The following is a 20,252-nucleotide window of genomic DNA, read 5'->3' as shown; positions in this document are numbered from 1 at the left end:
TCTCCTGCTAGAGGTACGAACGGAGCAATACGGCGGGGTGCGGAAATCTCCTCCTTCAGTCTCTCGGAACCTCTCTGTGATAAAGCGGGGTCCAGTCCCGGGAACATCAACTTCTGCGGAAGGACAAAACAGTTTGAAAGAGCAGGGAGGGGGTGAGAGAAAGAATCCACCCCTCAGATGACTACATAAGGAGATCGCGGGGGGGGGAGGCAAGAAACCCAGTTCTTCCTCTCGGTCTTGCCCAGCAGCTGCTCCCCTTTTCCCTCTGAAGCAGCAGCAAGAGCAGCGAGAAAAAATATACCACGCCAGCAGGCAAATAAATAAACTTGAATGCGGCGGCAGGCAGGGAGGGATCGTAAAGAGCGACGAGGATTGGAGGGGTAAAAGTCAGGTTTGGGGAAAAAAAAAAAAAAAAAAAAAAAAAGAAAAAACAGAAAATTGCTTTATGGGAGGGGGAAAAACCCCCTTTAAACAGTCACGCCCCCTTTTGCAGTGACCGGTCCCTTCACTGCGTGTAAATCCGACATCAGCAACCTGGAACCGCTCGGAGACTGGCGCGCTGCGCTGCCGAGGTGCAAGCGTGTGCGCAGCCGAGGCAGCCGCAGCGGGCGGAACGCGGTGCGCGGAGGTACGCACGCATACATACATGCACGCGCGTGTGTCCGAGGCGGGAGCTGGCGCCGGTGTGCTGGAGGGAAGGAGGCGAGGAGGAGGTGGAGGTGCGGGCTGCCGGCTCGGAGCACGGGCGCTGCTGCTCGATCATGTGGGGTTTTTGCATGCAGTTTACTTGTGGAAGGGGGGGGGGGGGTGTCAGCCCGCGCAGCCACTCAGCGCACAGCCTGCTGTTTGCTTACAGATTGGGTTTTTTTCTTTTTCTTTTTCTTTTTTTTTTTTTTTTTATACGTCGACGCCATTGGCTCGAAACACGAGTAAGGAGGCGTTGTCCCAAGCTTCTCCTCCTCCTCCATGCCAGAAAAACCACCCAACTCCACCTTCTAGAAACCTGACTAATTGAATTACAGTGGTTCCTGTGCAGCCCTTGCCGCTGAAGGTAACCGTTTCAGCGCCGGACTCTGCAATAGGGTTTTAAGCGGGCCGTGTGCGCATGAGTTTCCTTCTGCCATGCAGAACGCTGCGCCAAGAAATGCAATCGTAAAACAAAACTCCTTCCCCACTGACCCCCCAGGGCGGCACCAGCGGTCGGTCACCCCTCTTGCGGGAGCCGGAGACACCGCGTCAGAGCAGGAGCGGGAGGCGGCGCCGACCGCGGGCACCAGCACAGCGCAGCGCGAGCAGGTGAGCGGCTCCCAGCGGAGCAGGCTCCGCCCCGCCGCGTTGCCGGGGTGACGGCTGCCGGGGCCCGGGGTCTGCGCGGCCCGCTCCTCCAGCCTCGATGCCATCGGAAGCTCCCCAACTCCCCCTAGCGGTCGAGACCGGAGACACACGGCGCCCTTCCGCGCTTCCGTGCGCTCCTCCGCCCTCCCGTGGTGTCCTCCGCAGTCCCCCGCGGTCCACTCCGCTCCTCTGTATCCCACTGCATCTCTCTGCTCTACCTCGAGTCAATCCCTTGGTTTTGTTTTTTTTTTTTAATATATATATGTATTATTGAAGGATCTGTACCGTTTGCAAGTCTTAATTACCAAAGGCCTAAAAACTTGTCTAAATTTCATCTCCCTGTGGTCTCCTTTAGCCTTGTTTTTAATATATCGATGTCTGTGGGTTAGCCTCACTAGGATTCAAAGTACGTCAGCTGAATACTTCAGGTATTACAGGCACCATAAAACCGAACTTTTTTTCCGATCCTTTTCATTTAAAAAAACCCAAACAAACCAGTGTTTCCATTTTTTTTTTCTTTTGCCAGCTTTGAACTGAATTCTTTGAATAGGAATGGTCACACCTAATGTCTCCTTAGCCTTTTTCTCCCTGCACCGACAGACGTGGAAATCACTACCATTATAGGAGGCAGAATCATGAACTTCTTCTTTTTTTTTTTTTTTTTTTTTTTTTTTCTCGGAAGAATCTCCTCAGACACATTTGTAAAAAAAAGCTTAATAATTCTTTTTTTTTTTTTTTTCTTTGTTCATGCCTTGTGAGAATTATTACAGGGAAAGAATGAGGGGTCAGTTTGTATAACTTAAAACACCTTTTAATAGTGAAGTCAGAGCTTAATCTAATATATAAAATACACTTGCAGAGATGCAGTACTTGTGGTTTGTTTTGTTTTTCCTTTGAGTGTGGGGTTTTTTTGTTGGTTTTGGTTGGTCAGTTTTTTGGGGGGAAGGGGTTGTTTCTGATGGTTTTGCTTTTGTTTTCTTTAACACAGACAAAGCTGTGTAAAAAGGCTCAAACTATTAATAACCAAAAAGAAACCACTCCAAAAAGAACTAACTATAGCAGGAAGATACCTTTTTCTTCCCCTGCTTTACGTAGCAAGCAAGCTGTAGGTGGCTGTATCTTATTAGTTTATAAACAGTACAAAGACATAAATCCTTTGGACTCAAGAAGTAAATTCTGCAAGTAAAAAAGGAATACTTTAATGAACAGAGCGTGAGCTTTTTGTTACTTCAGAATGGATTTGTATGAACCCATCAAAAACCCAATACCCAGAAGCATGTCAGCTTCCACTCTCCATTTCCATGATTACATGATCAAACAATTATTGATGTCATAGTTGTAAACTGCTTCTGTATACCTATGGCCTCTGGCATTAGCCTTCATTTGGCAGAAGGGTAAAGACCATTAACAAGTGATTCAACATCGGTTAAACCATTTTGAGTAAGTCTTCAGAAAAAAACTGTATGTAGGCACAGTAAGTGTCTGAAACTGCCTCTGATAAGCCTCTGTGGCTGCTATATCTCGAGCTTCATTGTGTAAAGGAGTCTTTAACGTACAGTGTACAACACCTACTTTCTTGGTAGTTGCAAGAAATTTCAGTGTATCTATTGATCATGAACCTCAAAATAATTAAACTGAGCTCAGCTTAAGACTTTTGTCTCAGAGACAAGTGATAAATCTGTACCTTTTCCTTCTCTGCTGATTTCCATTAAAAAACCACCTTGTATTTCTACCACTGTTCAGCAATACTTGGTATCTTGAGCGGATACAAATAACTTCTGGCTTTACAATGTAGGTAGTATTGTTACAATAATTTAAGCGATTTCCTTTGCCAGTCAAAGGTACTTCAGCATCCATGAAGCACAGAAAATAACAAAGATACATCCACATTTTTTCCTATAGTTTTTGTGTATGATTTTTATCTTTATTAATTTGAGTAGTGCTTCAGAAGTAAAACTAACTAGAAGGGCCCAATCCAGCTTTTTCTTTTTCTGACATAAACTCCAATGACTTTCATGAGTTAAACAAGCAAATCTCATGCCTTTTTTTTTTTTTTTTTTTCCTTTTCCACCTGTTGTTAGAACATGGAGAATTAAGGAAAGACTCTTCTGGGAAAATGGGTGCATTTTGCAAATCAGTAAAGAATATAGCTGCATTTCAAAACTTTTTTTTGTCTAAGTCTCATGCAAATGTATATCTTTAAATCATGTGTGTTAACATTTCAGAGGAATTTGATTAAAGGTGTTTGGGCAGAAAAACATATACTAGTAGGTGTGTGTTTAAATCATCTTTGGTGTTTTGTTTAAAAGGACTGCACAAAAATATAGCTTTTTTGTTTATTGGTGGTATCCCTAGAAATGTGTTTTTCAGGAACTTGAAAGCATCGCACTTTCTTATATTTTTAATCACTCTCTGATCCCATAAATATGTTGCTGAAAAATGACTTAGAAGCAATCTCAGCTTCAAGTTCTGCAAATTAATAACTGAACAGAATGGTTAATCATTATAAATTCTCTCATCTTTTACTGTAATCGCTGATACTGTAAGCTGTCAAAGAGTAATACAGTGCGAAACCTCAGAGTAATTTCCATATGAGAGGAGTAGGTACCAAAGCTATAAATAATACTGTTAGAGAGAATCACTGAATTCTTTATGGAGAAGTATAGTCATTGTTTGATTGCAAAGATTCTCAAGAGAAGAGCTTTCTTTCTAAATGATATCTCTAACCTAATGGTATTTTTTCCCTCTTGGATACATTTACCTGTGAGAGATTGTGTGTGTATGTACTCCATACTTGCCTTTCTGTTTCGGTTTTGGGGTGTTTTGGTTGTGTGTTTGTTTTGTTTTTTTTTTTATAGAAGGAAGAAATAATCTTATGGAAGAGAACAGAATGAAATGGCTGCAGATGAACCTGACCCAGTATTTACTTGTGTGTATGAGTATTTTTGGCTGGCTAGAACAAGCAATTAAATGAAGATTCTTAATGTTCTTTTTATTAAACTGTCTGGCAACTCACTTGCTTCTCTAACCCTTGTTTTCCAGTCTACCAACCAGAAATAACATATATGTTTACTTTACTGTGGTGTGCTAAGTCTCAATAACTTCATGATTTCAGATGTCCAAAGGAGTAACTTTGAGATCCTGGTCTCAAAAAAAAAAAAAAAAAAAAAAAAGCCATAATGGAAAATACAGGAATGAATTCTAGGCAACTTAGAGTGAGAGGGAGGTTATCGTCCAGTGACCTTTTCAAGCTTGTTATTTTGCCCAGAAATCATACATCTTTTTCTACGCGGTTCTTAAGAATTTTGTTTGCTTTGTTGCTTGGTGGTTTTTGTTGTGGTTTTTTGGGGGTTTTTGTTTGTTGTTTTTTTCTTTTTTAATGAAAATGATCTACAAGTACCAGCTTTGCTTCCATTTAAATTTGTCAGATCAATGTCTCTGTGTCTGCTAAGCAGTCAGAAGAGCTTCAGCTCACAAATTAGGCAAGACCTCTTTAGTGCATAACTATGGATATTAGTCTGAAAAATTCAGAAGTTTAATATGTTGATGAAAACTTTGAAAAGAAACCGAAAAAATTCCTGGGTGCATATTGACATTTCATGGTTTTGTTTTTTTGTTGGTTTGGTTTTTTGGGTGTTCCCCCTTGCCTCCCTCCTCCCCCCCCCCCCCCCCCCCCCAAGTTTTCAATAGGAAGAATTACAAGGTAGAAGATTTAAAAATACATAAATGCAAGCAGGGTGCTTATCTACCTTTTGAGACAATAGAAAAATCTACTTTAAAGTCCAGTGTAATGGTTCCGTGTTTCCTTCATATATATATAATAACTTAGACATAGTGTGTTGCCATTCAAGTTCATGGGGTTTTGTCGTTACAAATACTTTCACTCATGTTTGATAAATATCTAATTATGAGGAATTAATTTGTTGACACACTTTAAGGAGTTTTAAATTTTTGCCTTTGTGAAGTTAAGATATTTTTAATGCTATCATTTTGAAACACCAAATTAAAGTGTTTGTTTCTACCCAGTCAAGATCCTACGTGCAATTTCTGGCTTTACAAATAGTAAAACCCACTGCACTGAATTTTTATTGAGTCAATAAGAATAACTGAAATAGCCCAGCATGAAAGCCAAAGCAAGAGAATCCATGGCCCTAGGATAGATGTATAGCTTTCCTTCCTGTCATCCGGTTCAGTTCTTCCATACTCTCTAAATTAAAGACATTAATTTAAAGATCTCTTTAAAAGACTTTCGAAAGCTGTTGCTCAATCTTAACTTATTACAGAGCCAGTATTTTAACCAAACCTCCAGTTTTGGGTATTATCACTGTAGAGTCAAGTACCTAAACCTCATAGGTGCAAGAAAGATTGAGCACTATACTATAAAACTAAAGCATAAGACAAAAAAAAAAAAAAAAAAGGGAATCAGATACAGTGGACAGTATAACTAAAGCTACTCCAAAGATTGCCATTAACTCTTGCAAAAAGCTCTGTATTGCAGATAACTATACATATTAATGCAGATTATGTTACATGAGCAAGCTCTCATTTCAGCATCTGTGCATCTCCTATGATGACATGGCAGGATAGGAACCAGTTAAGTTAAATAATAATCCTGTTTGACCTTGTGATGTTTTAAAAGGATACTTTGTGTTGCTTGCTGTTCAAATGCCCATACGGAGACCGCATTTTTTCTGAGTCCTCTTGATGAAAGTTAGGTTTTCAGGATGTTTTCTCTGCACTGAGTAACTACAGCTGGTGGTCTAGAACATCAGTGTTTGCTTAGAAACCCTGTTCTTTGAAATAGACAGAAAGAGGTTAAAAAACCAGGAGACAGACAAACAAATAAAAAAAACCCCAAAACTGATTACTGAATTCAAAATAATATATGACCAGAAATAGGTGTTTGCAGGTATATGTAGTTCTTATTTTTGTAGTAATACATTGATTAGTGGGCAAATAATTAATCTCATTTATGGACATGCTGTCTTTTGTTTGTTGCTTGCTTAAATCTTCTTGTGTGGGATGGGCAGCTAGCTGGGATTTTTTTCTGTCCATATCCAGATAAGTGAAGAAAAACAAGTTAGAAAATCAAGGAAGGGATAGGCTATTGTTATCATCTGGAAACATGATGGAAATCCTGTACTTGATTGCCTTCAAGCCTTATGTAGTAAACATGATTATTAATTTTTATAATTAATAACAAATTTAGACAAGTAAAAAGAGATCCCAAGATGCTGTTCAACACTTTTCTGATTTTAATCAACATTCAGGATAATTTCCAATTCAAGTTTGCAAAACTGCAACTGTTATTCTTGCTGCCCATTTCACATATGAATCATAAGCTGTAAAATCTTAAACAGTTCTTATATGTTGCAAAACCCTGTGCTTGCTTGTGCATATCTTCCACTGCATAACAAAGTCTTAGACTTTGATAGCATTCCCTCCTCACACACCACCACCCATCAACTCACATTACTCATATTAGTGAAAATTAATCAGCAGGGAAAAAAAACCCAAACAAAACAAAAACAAAACACACAAAAAAAAAACAAACCCAAAACCAACAAAAACAAACCAAGGGCTGCAAAGTAGGTTCTTACAGATCATTCTACAACTCTGCTTTGTCAGCACTGGCAGCAGTTGCCCTGATTCGTAGCACAAGTAAAAGGTAGAGTTCTATAGTCTAAAGACAGCTCTAAGAAGTTTGTATGCAAAGCCAGCTAACTTACGTGAGATAGTCCTTCCATTTAGGAAACTTCAGGGTTCCTTTGTTGATGTAAACTTTGCGTGCATTACATGCTGGAGAGCCATTTGCAGAGGAGCTGCTTTCTTGGCAGAAGCGACAGACCCAGCAGTGAGTTTCTTACATGCCATGAAAGGCACATGGTCTATGCAGGTGATAGACTTCAAGATGGCTGTTGGCATGGCATAGATGTTACCTCAAGTGGATACTGCTGTGTGTGGGTTCTCACCAGTGGTGTTTACTTGTTAGAGCAACTTTTGGCATGGCACTGGTATTGCGGCAATGGAACAAGGTCCTTTACGTTGTGGAGAAAATCTTACCGGGTTAAAAGAACAAACAGAAACAAGAATGATTCATGTTATTACAATTAGCAAGGAAATTCTAGAGACATTTGTTGTGCAGCTATGCACCTGGGAGGGTCGTAGTTGGATGAAAGAGATCTCAGAGGTTTCATTGTTAAAATGCTGTAGACACATTTACTGTAGGCAATATGGAAGACACAATGTTTTTAGCTATGCTCTTTGTACTACAACAGAGTTTTTAATGAAAAAGGCAGTTCTTAGAATCATGTGACTAAGAAAATCCATCTGTTAACTTAAAAATACATTTCTGCACAGTTTGCAGAGCAGAGTTTGAAAAGTAAACCCTAAGTGTTTTTTGACTTGAGTACCTGACATTTGCAGACTTATATTTCTGTCAATTTCAGCACACAGAAGGAGGAGAGTTATCAAAAACATTTTAGAAAGCAACTAATGGACAACTTTCAAGACAGGAGCATGAGAGAAGGGACTAGAAGAACATTTTCTTAACCTTCTTTATCAGGGTCTACTAACATAGTGCTTCTGTGGTAGTTTTCATAAGCAGCCTTTTGCATTGTATACGGTATACCGAATCTGGCTGACTCTTCAATTCCAAGAGATTAGACTCAGCCAAACAAGAACCCAGCAGAATTAGCTGCCATGTGTGAACTATGCCAACAAAACAGGCATCAGCTTGACAAATGCCAGTCTGATAATTGTCATGGAAAGCCAGAAGCTGAAAAGGAATCAGGTTAAAAATTTTTAAGCCTGCTTATCAGGACTTTGATTATGGTATCATTGTCAGTGAAACTGCTGTGGATGTAGCTGAGAGCGAATTTATGAAAACATTACAAAAGTATGAATGACAAAGTCTGCTTTGTGCCAGTTCTGAGTAAATACTATTCGCCTTATCAGCCATGCCGTAGCCTTGCAAAGCATTGTATCATTAGAGTAGAAAATACGAGAATTTTATTTTCTTGGATGATAATGTCAAAAACTTAGATTTTGACATTGTCTCTTTTGGCACTCATGATCCCTCTTGTTTCATTATGTTTTGGTTTTGTTTTTTTTTTTTTTTTTTTAACATGTTCCATCTCAGCTTAGCTTTTGTACAGACTGCAGTGCTTAATGAAAATTGTTCATTAAAATATTACTTTTAGAAATTGAAGTTACAGAAGACCTGTACAGTTAAGAAATCAATTTCATATATTTTTGGCATCATTTGCTTTTTACTGTTCTTCTTTTGGACCTTTGCCATATGCACTCCAAAGACATGCATCTTGTATTTGACATTGGAAAGGTGTTCTCAGAACTGATTATATAAAACTTACATTTCAAAGTGAAGAAAACAGAGGAGATAGATAGTGGAATCCAGCTACCAGATGACTGAAGGACAGTTCTGAGATGTAAGATTGTCTTACAGTTGAGGAGAGGAAATGGCAAAATCAAGAATCAGACAATTACTGATATATCATGAAAGTGTGAAAATATGATAATGAAAAGAATTCATAAACAGATTTTTTTCTTTATAAAAGGTCATTAATATCTAGTAAAATCCACTGTATATTCTTTGCACTAGAGCATTTAGCATTTCTGCATAAACAAAACAAAAACTGTAATTGTTTTATACTTCTGAAATCCTTTGTCAATAGGCATATGGTAGAAAATGGAATACGGAAAATCATGTTACTTTAAAGGCTAATGTTGAAATCAACAGATTTGCTATCACAACAGTAAAAAAGTTTTCATTTTTAGTGAAAATTGGTATTTTCTGCTGTGCAAATGTTGCTGTATCTTCTCTGAGCAAGGGGGTGGAGAGGAAAAGGGAAAAGGGAAAAAACCCTGGACAAATTGAATCAGAATGTGACACTCAACGTATGGGGTCAGCAATCACATCGGGGTTTTTTTGTTACCAAGTGACCTAGGATTTAACCAGTTTCACATTCATTTAACATGTATTAGAGTATCAGAACTTTATCAAGTTTATTGCCACAGATCCCTGAGGTTAAATTTCGTGTTCATCTGCATGATTTGAGTTACTGGCTGGGCTTAAACCAAGACACCTAGTAAGCAGCAGAATGGATGTTCTTTGTTCACATTGCACCGCTAACATTGCAACTGCTGTATAGTAGTGCTCACTTAAACTTCCTGCTCCTGGAATGCACCGAGACTGTCATACACTGAACATACTCGTTTTTCAGTATTTTGGTGCAGTAAAGGATGCCTAGAGCTTTATGGGACTAGACTCAACAAGATTAGGCCTACAGTGCCTAAATCTTCCACGAGTTACAGTAAAAGAAAATTAATCTTTCGCTATAAAATATAACTGATTGTGCCCAGAATCCATGCAAATTATCAGAAAGAGTGGCTTGCAAATCACTTAGGACAAAAGCTATAGCAACACACATCACACAGTTCTGCTAGTATCATGCAGACCTGCCACAGCAAAGCTTCTCTTGCATGGCTTGTACCTGTAAGTCCATGCTCCACTGCATAGTCTTTAGGACTTTTTCAGAAGTCCTAAAGGTATGCTTGTATCTGTAGTGTAAATTTAAAAATGTGATAGATGAGAAATCAAGATTAATAAAAAGCTTTTTAAATTTTCATTAATAACTGAAAAGCTTATGTAAAAAAATCAAAGAATATTCAATTGAGTTGAAGTTTTACCTGCAATCTTCTGGTTGCCAACAAAAATACTGTGTATTGTAGATCAAGAAAATGTAGGACATGGTATTTAGTGTAACTGGCAAAACAGCAAAGGATATCACTATAGCATGATAAATAACCCTACAATATAAAGCCTGATAGGCTAAATATGGAACCCTAAAGCTTTTTTTTTTTGCAGCAAAGTCCCTTTTTATTCATATATATCTAGAAAAAAATGTAGTTTTTTCCTGAAAAATCTTGAAAGGTTGTAATCATGGTTTAAAATAAGTAACTCTCTTTTTTTCCTTTATAGTAATCAATTCCACTTCTCCAAAGAACCTCATAAACACAATGGGCCCAATGCCAAAACAAAAATGAAATGCTTGTGTGATCCCCAAGGAAGACATACTTTAACTCTGAAGTATTCTCACAAGAAACCTTGTAAACCTTACATGAAAGTGAATGATCTAGAGTTTGTGGCATTCATGTTTGTTGCTTTGACAGCACTGTTTATCAAAATAACTACAATTTTCAAAGAAAGACTACTTAATTTTGACTATATTGCTTTTCTGTTGGAAAGGATCTATAAATAATAAGTTCACTCAGTTTTTGGGTTATTTTGCAGTTGATCAAGTTTCTTCTGCAGCAGACAGTTAATCGCTTCAAAGTATCATCTATTTGTCGGTTCATTATTTCTCTAAGCATAGATGGAATATATTTAAGCATTAAAAAGAGAAAAGATTGGAAAAGAACTGTACTCTGCATGTCGGCCATTTAGAGAGCTGAAAAAAACAGATGCTTTGTTGTATTGTTTTCCCAAGATACTTATATTGTCCTTTGCCCTTTTCCTCATCTGCTGTTATTTATTTGTTTTTCTTACACTCATTTAAGCAACAGCACATAAAAAGCAAGTCAGGTTACATTTGACAGCTGTAGTTGCACTTGTATTGCCTTAATATTCTCTATCTTCTCTTTGCTTTTGTTACTGATTTGTAAGAACAGTCTGTATTTTAATAGCATACATTTTAAAAGAAGTGGCTGTTTAACATCAAAAGACACAGAAGCAGTAAAGAGGTCAGACTTGCACAGAATTTCCACATCCACAATATACTATTGTTTGGACTGCATATGCATAACAATTGTTTGAAAGTATTCAGCCTGACTTGCCAATAACTTCTCAGTTGTGTGTATGGGCCTAGACCTTTTAAAGTTGGAGTTTTTCATTTGGTCTGCTTAGAAAGAAAGAGACAAAATTCCGCCTGGACATCAGTGAGATCTGGATTTCACTCAAAGTAAGTAACCTAACGGCACCAAACAGACTATTTGCAGTATGCAATTCAGTGATGTTCAGTCTTGGAATACTGTGCCGGGTCTCCTAACATAGTTGTGTTTTATTTGCAGCTAACAGAAAAAAAGGTATATATTTTCATGGATCTCAGAAGCTTGCAAGTTTCTCTCCAAAGTATGAAAGAAAATTCTTTGATTTGTTGCATTCTGCAGGTATGAAGATAAATCTTGCTTAGTCAAGGAATATGCAGGAGAATATATGGAAAATATAGTTGGTTGTAAACAAAGGAAAATATATGAGACTGAGTGTGAGTTAGAATGAAATAACATATTACATTCAGTCCTATATTAGCATTTTTACTTGACATTATATGGAAACAGGAGATGATTCAAGCAGGCATAGAAATCATGACAACCTAGCAGTGATGAACTAGCCCATGGTTATTCAAACAGTGATATGAGGCAAAGTTGCCTACAGTAGCAAGGTGTTGAATTCATGGTCTCAGTCCTAGAATATCCTTTCCTGTGTTGAATTCTTATGTTTCTAAGAATCACCACTAGACACTGACAATCCACCCCGAAGCATGAGTGGCCCTGCTGGAACAACTATAAAATGCCATATTTAGAGTGTTGTGGGTTTTGTTTTTCTATTTTTTTCATGGTAAGACCGAGGTGTTTGAGTTTGGTACTTTTCTAGGAGCATCTGCTTCAAGTCTGTTGCTGTGACTTTTCTGTAGGTCTCTGAAGTTAGGGGTAGCTGTGGATTAAAAATCACTACTCACTCAACAGGCTGTTACCCATAAATACAACATTATGATGTTTTAGTTCTGAAACCTACAGTTCCTTTTTATGTGTTTTCCTCTGCTGTTCTTGAATAGTCAACAGGAAGACTTGCCTAATAGTATCATGGTTTCTGTAGGAGTCACCTCATTAAGAAACCAGAACTGTGGAATACTACTGTACTGGCAGCAGTACCCAAAATACTTTTCTATCAGGGACAGCACTAGGACCAAGATCCTCAACTCAGGAAGTTTGCTGCAGAGAAATCACCATGAAAGGCATGGCTTAGAGTTTTCATTCCATTTTCACAGATTCTCTGTGGGCCAGTTTAATAGGATGCTGCAAGCAAGAGAGGAATTACTCCCCAGGCAAGCATAAGGGGAGAAATAAAATGTAGTAGCAGTGCAAACTCTAATTTGGACTGAAAGTTTGGAGTGACACAAATTAAAACACTGGAGTCTGGAAGAGTTTTACTACTGACTTTAGTGAGAATTTTGCCGAGTTTAATGTAGCATAATCCAGGCCAGGGTTTAAGAACAACATGCATGCTGATACCAGGCAGCACCAAGCTGCATTTAATCAGATAGGGAGTGGAAAGTCAGAGCATGCTGTCTGTTCTGAGTAGCTTCAAGAAATAGTACCTTTTAAAGTCTTCACCATCTTTTTTCGACAAAGAAAAAACACTTCACCCCAATGCTTACCAGTATCATCAGCTGGTTTTGTTAAATAAACTGTATTATTTTGTTGGTATCTTTTTACGTAACCTTTCAGCTTCTTGGATCAGCACTCCAGCCCCTCACCTATTCTCTTCCGATCTTTTTCTTTATCATTGCAGATACTTACTTAATGCCACCTGACTGCTAAGAAAATATCAACATTGTTCTATCCAGAATATAATATAGTTATCATAGTTAGAAGAGTACTCAAACCCTAGATTTTCCAGGAGTCCAGATCTGATATTTGCTTGTTGCACAACCTTTGACAAATCATTTAACCTCGCTGATCCACATCTTACATATCTGCAAAGCAGATTTAGTAATAATTAACTACTTTTTACAAATGTTGAGGGGTTTAATTTATTAGTGTTTGTTAAGCACTTAAAATCCCTTGGGTAAAAGGCATTCAATTTAAAAAAAAATTAATTACTTTTAGGCTCAGAATTGTAAATGCCAGAAAGGACTGTTGTAATAATTCATCCAATCTTGAATATTAGTATCTGTATAAATTCACTGCATTTGACTGTGTGACTGCTGAAGAGTCTCTCACCTTGAATCATGTCTAGTCTTGGATTTAAAAAGTTCGAGGGATCGACAATCTGATACCCTTGGACAGCTGTAACCTGGTGATACCATAAAACTAGTTGTTCCACAACTGGATCAAATTTGCAAAGCGACAGCTTTTATCCCTTTTGATTTCATCTAGCCTTTGTCTGTTTATGTATAAGTGCTCTGATGTTGTATCTCCTCTAACTGATGCTTATGTTTCCTTCTGAAAAATCTCTTTGATAAACTGGACCAACTGACTGATTCTAGGAGATCAATAGTAACCTGCTTTTCAGTTTTCCATTAATTTTTGGAGTTCTTCACAGAACAATTTCATAATTTTCAGCATATTTTGGTGTGGATACTGGAACGGGATGCAAATGGATTCAGCAAGCCAAATAAAAGGTAAGAGACCCTCACAGTTCTCACAGAAAAGTATTTCTCTACCTACATCTCTGCCTATGCATTACCTCTAAGAGTAAAATTGAGTCAGACATATGAAGAGACTCATAAGCGCTTAATTATTCACCCTAAAGAGAAAAGCAGTGCTAAAACAGCCTTTTAGCCTATTGGTCTGCCAAAATGACCGATGTTTTCTCTATTTCATTACTTGTGCATTAAATAAGAGTAGCATAAATGAAAGATTTGCTACATTTTAATCCACTCAAGCATCATATGGAGGGATATCAGATTCTTCATTCACTGGACTAGCATGCAAAAATCTATGTGTTCCACTGTAGCAGGAATACATTTAAAATTTTGAAGAGTCTAAAAGTATGAGTCTGTAGCCTTTCTGTGCACCTTATTTTTGTAGTTTTACATGTTTTAGCACTTCTGTGTTCCCCAGGCAATAACTGCATCCTACAAGAATTTCTTTCATACAACTTTTTTTTATTTTTTCCTCTGCCTCTGTCATGAATTTTGCCTTTTTTCAAATTGACTAGCACAATCTTCAAGAACGCTGTCTCCTTGATTTGTTCCTCTGGAACCTCTGTCTTTATACTAATCTGAACAATGAGTAAACTGCATTTTACTCAGTTCTTTTCATTCTGCATTAGTTAGGTCACCACAGCCTGATTCTGCCACTTGAAAATATGCATATTTCCCATTTAATAACATAAATCATATTCTCGACTTTCTTTGTCTTTAAAAGTAGGAAATAGTAAAGACATCAGTAACAAGAAAACCAAAGACTCGTATTAGAGTTAGAAAAAAATATTGCAATCATATATAGTAGATTTAAAATAAATTACACACTATTTAAAACAGAGATGGACAAACTCCTTTTGTGTGGTCCTTAGTGATTTTTCTGGTGGAGTTTCAAATGCTAAGGAAAACCTTTGGCAGGAAAATACAACAGGAAAATTTTCACTTTCTCTTCAGAAGCTATTCCATAATGTTGCAGATCTAACCATGAAGATTTTTATTCTAACATTCAGACTGCATTTCCTCATAATTTAATCTTATTGCCATCCTTGCTAGCTGTATCCATAAATGATTGCTCTTCCTTCATGGGATTTACAGTCTTGGAATGCATGTGTTTCAATTTAATTAGAAGATGTTTCAAATCAAAATGTTAAAAATTAGTTTTGCCTCTGTCTTATTGAATTAAGTTGATGTTAAGAGTCCAATACTCTCTGACCAGGTTCTTTTAGATTTTCCACACTAGGACAGTTTTCATGTTTTAAGACCAAATTCACTTATTTTAAGATACTTGACATTACATAGGATTTTGATTCAGTGGAGTGATACAGCATTATACTGAAACGGCAACACAAGGATAATAAAGCAATTGCAATATATGGTCAAATAGCAATAAAAGTATTGTTTTAGTTACCAGTCTCTATATGCTGGTGCTGGGTATCCTCAGTCAATGGGAAGGAACACATGGACTGAAGGCAACTCAAACTTCCTGGTATCTTCAGAGTTCATTTTGTTGGCAGCTCAGTTTTTATACAAGTTAGGCTGAGTCACTTGTACATTTCCCGTATGATGGTCTGGCTGGCTGAGGAAGACATTCACACCTTTTTTATTAACTCTTGGAAGGCCGTTTACAAAACTATTTGATCCATTTATCTAAACCAAAGGACAACCTAATGCCCCCTTTGTGCTGGGGTAAGCTCTGCTTTCTTTACAACGGCTGTGGTCGCTCCCTGTGTTCTTCCCTGAACTTCATGAGCATGTCTTTGCCATCTCCTCCGAGTCTTCTTCCGTTGTGTGGGTTTGTTGATTAGTTATAGTTGACATGACCTGACCCTTAGTGATTTTGCAGTTATTTCCACAGAGAGAGGAAGACAATTATGTTAAGATACGTGCACTTCAGCTAATGCACTAGTGAGGTCATCAGGAGTGAAAGCAGCAGGGATGGTACAGGCTATACACCATTCTGAAGAAGCAACATAATAAAGATGCAACTGAGATCTATACATTAAACTAGGTACTTCTAGCAGTGAAGTCGGAATGTGTTAGCTAACCAGGACTTTTTTATACTCATCCTTTCCTGACACTTTTTTTTTTTTTTTCCCTAAGTGTCCCTGATGAAACTCTCATGACAGGACACTGGACATGACAAAACCTTTTTTCTGACCTGGTGCATCTGTTCTCACATTCTTAATGTAATAGGAACATCACCAGGGCCACTAAGTAGTATCAGTCAAACTTGAGAAGTGTTTTAATAAAAAAATCTGTTGGAATACATTCCATAAATGGATTATGGCCTTCTTCTTACATTACCTTAAACAGCAGAGATGAACAAACCAAGACTGATAAGCTTCAAACCCCAGCTAAGGTTTATTTTAACCCCTTTCAGGCAAAGATCTCGAAGTAAATAGCAATCTAAGACCACAGTATTCCTCTGGGAAGTACACTGGACTATGACTTATTCTAATAGCTTTAGAAATGCATGAGTAGGCTAAATGAATTATTCTTCCACACTGAGATAATATTGTTACTACATCTGACTTGAGGACTTGAGGAGACCACATACATGTAATGCCTGAGTGAATATTTATATATTGACCTTTGAGTGAATATATGCTATCAAACTGTGTTCTTGGACACAGAATAAGTCACAAATGAACATGAAAAAGAATCCTCACAAATGAAAAAGGACCTTCCCTTTCCACTGCTGCTTGCCATCCTCCTCCTGTAGTACAGTGTGTAGGTTTTCTCCTGTTCCCAGGTGTACACACCAGACCTAGGAGTAAGATGGTATTTGATGAGTGTAAAGTGTCATTATTTTAACTATGTCACAAGTCTTTCCTTCTTTCTCCATCCCTCAGATGCAGGGATGCAGAAACCTTCTGTTTCAGATAAGAGTGTCCCATCACTCCTGCTTCTTCTTACACTTATGCCTACAGGTTGCCATTTCTGAAGATTCATTCCAAGATGAAATGTCCATTCTGAAATGCCCTACTAATTTCTTGAGAGGTGAGTATTCACTGGAAACTCACAGTTTTAATTGAGCTCTAAACCCAGTGAAAAATAATTTATCTGAAATGATAGAGCCAGGACAATAATTTAAAGCTTTTTCCAAATCAACGAGTTGTGCATGAAAGCTAATTGTTTAGCACATTGTAATTTAATATCTGAGGGAAAGACAAATAAATGTTCAGTCTGCATAACTAACATTTCATATACAATTATATACATTTCATTAATACTCAAATGCATTTGTGAAGTAGGCAAACTGGTATAAGTAAATGTAAGCTCTGGTTTATAAACCATACTAGCAGGGAGAGATACAAGTGGGCAGAAGACTTCCAGCAGAAGTGGACGTTGATGGTAATGCCCTCAGATGATTTCCTGCTGTCTACGGTTGACTGTAAGTCTTTTCACAAGGTTATGGATCCAGAATTCTCCAGCCAATAACTCAAATTTGTAAAATACAACATGATCATCTGAGGTCTGATGGATATGTACTGTATTCTCCTCAAAAAATACTTATGGAAAGAGAAATATAGGCATTACTAGCTTTCTGATTCAAGGCCTTCACCTGAAAATTAATAACAGCAATTGGTAAATACTATAATAGATTTTTTTTAAATTTTATAAGATGCTGTTATTTCTAATGGTAGCCTAAAAGCTGTGTATGTGTTTTGCTAATTCTAGACATTTTTGGTCAAGCCATGTGCTCTTGGGGAATGTCCTGCCAGAAATACAATGAGTTCTGCATTCTGAGTGACAGCTCTAGATTAACAGGTCAATCTTGTAAAAAGATCATTGGCAACTCCTTTGACAGACTTTGCTTTTAGTTTTAAAAGCTTCCATGTACATCTGGCAGAAGGACTGCATGCTACATAAGATAAAACTTTCTAATAAATCTTGAGGAGACTAAAAGAATGAGGTGGAACAGTTGAGTAAGTGGAATGAAGTAGAATAAGCCCAGTCTTCATGGCGTGTTGCCATTCCATGTTCCCAAATGGCTGCAAAATGAAACAAAGAGAGATCATCATGGAGCAATATGAGCAGCCAGAGAAAAGGAATAAATGGCAAAATATTCTGACGCTGTAAGCGAAATCAGATCAAAAGGGGCAAATTTATATCATATTACCACTGGCTGCTAAGGTGTTGGAAGCTTATTGTGTATGACTGACAGCTTTGAGAACAGGCAAGTCACTTCACTTTTTTTTTCTCTAGGTCTGTTGCTGTTAGGTTAGCTGCTGTGGCAGCTAGGTAACGGAGATTATTTCATGCCCAAGTGGGAATAAATAGGCTACTGTGTTCAAGCCTGTGGGGAAGAAGAATATTTTGGTTATCTTCGGCTTATGGCAGGGTATTTTTGCAGACAGTTCAAAGCAGTCATTAGGTTGCAGTGAATAGAGTGATAGAGTAAGTAAGAAAATAGCAAGCAGTTTTGGTAATCTTAAAAAATAGTGTTCATTTATTAGTTTTTTAAATATTTCATATTTGATGGATTCTCTTCCACCTCTGGCTGACCCATGGCAATTTCTGATGCCTTGAAGCTATAAAAAATCCCAACTACTTTTCTTGGGAATAGCTGTGGGTTCTGAGACCAAGAACATTCAGTATTCTTCAGCAGGCAGCATCTTCGCAGTCTCGACTTCACAAATGTCATGACAACCTTCTGCCCAGAGCAGTCCAAAATGAGTTTCTATACTTCTGTTTCAGGACAGGTTAGACAGATGTGACACTGTCAGAATAAAGCACTAATGTGTACATTTGTTCCCGCTGCAGTGTCACACAAAGTCAGGAACTGGCTCTAGACAGAGAAAAATGGAAAAGCCTGAGAACTGAGGCTTGGCTGAAAGTGTGATAAAAACCAATATACCTGTAAACTTGAAGCTGTAAATTTAACTGTGATGGCAGAATGTCTATAATTAGGAACTAGACAGGCAAGCAGACAGTATAGAAATAGCAAAAGAGCTAGCAATCTTTTGGTGAAGTTTTCTGACTATGATGAATGATTCTGAAACTGAAAGAAAATTATATTAATCAAGACAGTGCAATTATTTTTATAGTGTGTGTTTTATATGTAAGGGACCAAAACTAGGGCAGTAAGACAAAACCCGCCATCAGATATGATAGTTTTATTACATAAAAAACCCCAAACAAATAGATGGACAGCTAGCAAGGCTAACAGAAGGTGGTATGTCCAAAGCAGAAGATGGTATCGCTAGGTCAACACAGTGTCTGTTTGAGTTTTAGGTTAAACTGCTTGATGATCAATAAGTGCACTTGCTGTTCAAGGAAAAGACTGGCATGGACCCTGCAGAAATGCTCAGCAACAGGTCATGAACAATTCTAAGAAGTATGTCAGGTAAACCATAACTAAAGAAAGAGGCCTTGGGGTTTAGCTGAAATTTCCCCCATTAAGAGATGTGGCAGTATACACTTTGCTTATGCTGTCTGCACAAGTGAGAAACTCAGTCCAGCACTTCAGGCACTGCTATATTAAATATTGATGGGAATTCACTGTATAGTAGATTTTCCCTTCCAAGAAACTGATAAATAGTTAATGAGGAGTTAGGCGGCTGAGTCCATCCTGAATGGGTAATTCTTTCAGTAACAACAGTTTGTTTGCCCCCTTGAGGGTTCATTTTTTTGTCTCTCGTAAAACAAAATATAATTTAACTTAGGTTTATTATTTTGTAATCTAAAAAGAAATATATATGTATTGATTGCTGGGTTCTTAATTATCTGAACACTTTTGGAAATCTTTTCCTGCTCATAAATAAACAATGGACAAGTAGCTAGTCAGCATCTGTCTGATGAATTACAGTGTTGAAGCATCATGGTCAGTGTGATCTAGTCAATAGTGGACAGCAGCAAAGAAAATACCAGCCTACCAGGCACAAAATGAGTCTCTCCATTACTTTTACTTATTTCTTTCTAGTCACAGTGAATAAATATACTAAAGTTATGCTAATACTAAGGCAAGAGTCTTGATAGTCTTGATATACTGAGGCAGCTGTTTGCTCGCTGTGTTTATCAGTTGTCAGTTGGCTGTTTCTTTGTAAAAAAAAAAATAAAAAATAAAACAAACAAAAAAACCCCAACAAAAAAACAAAACCACCCTACTTTCTTTCCTGGGGATTTTGTACTTAAAGAAGGTGGTGGCTGGAGCTGAGACCCCTTTATGTATCAGAGGGGTGAAGAGTAGGAGACATTTCCTCCACAGCACACTACCAATGTTTTTCAGTCATGCAGTGAAAAAAGAAAGCAGTGCTACGAATCCTCAGGAACATCCACATGTGGGAAAGTATATGTAATTTATTTTCAGAAACTGACCCTAGGTGAGTTTTGACTTGTAGCTTGCATTAGAATAGAGAAGGTGAATGCTCACAGGCAATAGTCAGTAGCTCAAATCAAATCCAAGTCTGCAGTTGCATGAGCTGTTCTGTAGCATACGCAGAGGTCCTGCTCTAGGTAGAAAAGAGA

Source organism: Psittacula echo, assembly GCF_963264785.1.
Source record: "Psittacula echo genome assembly, chromosome: Z".
In the NCBI taxonomy this organism is placed as follows: domain Eukaryota; kingdom Metazoa; phylum Chordata; class Aves; order Psittaciformes; family Psittacidae; genus Psittacula; species Psittacula echo.
This window is presented reverse-complemented; position numbering follows the sequence as displayed.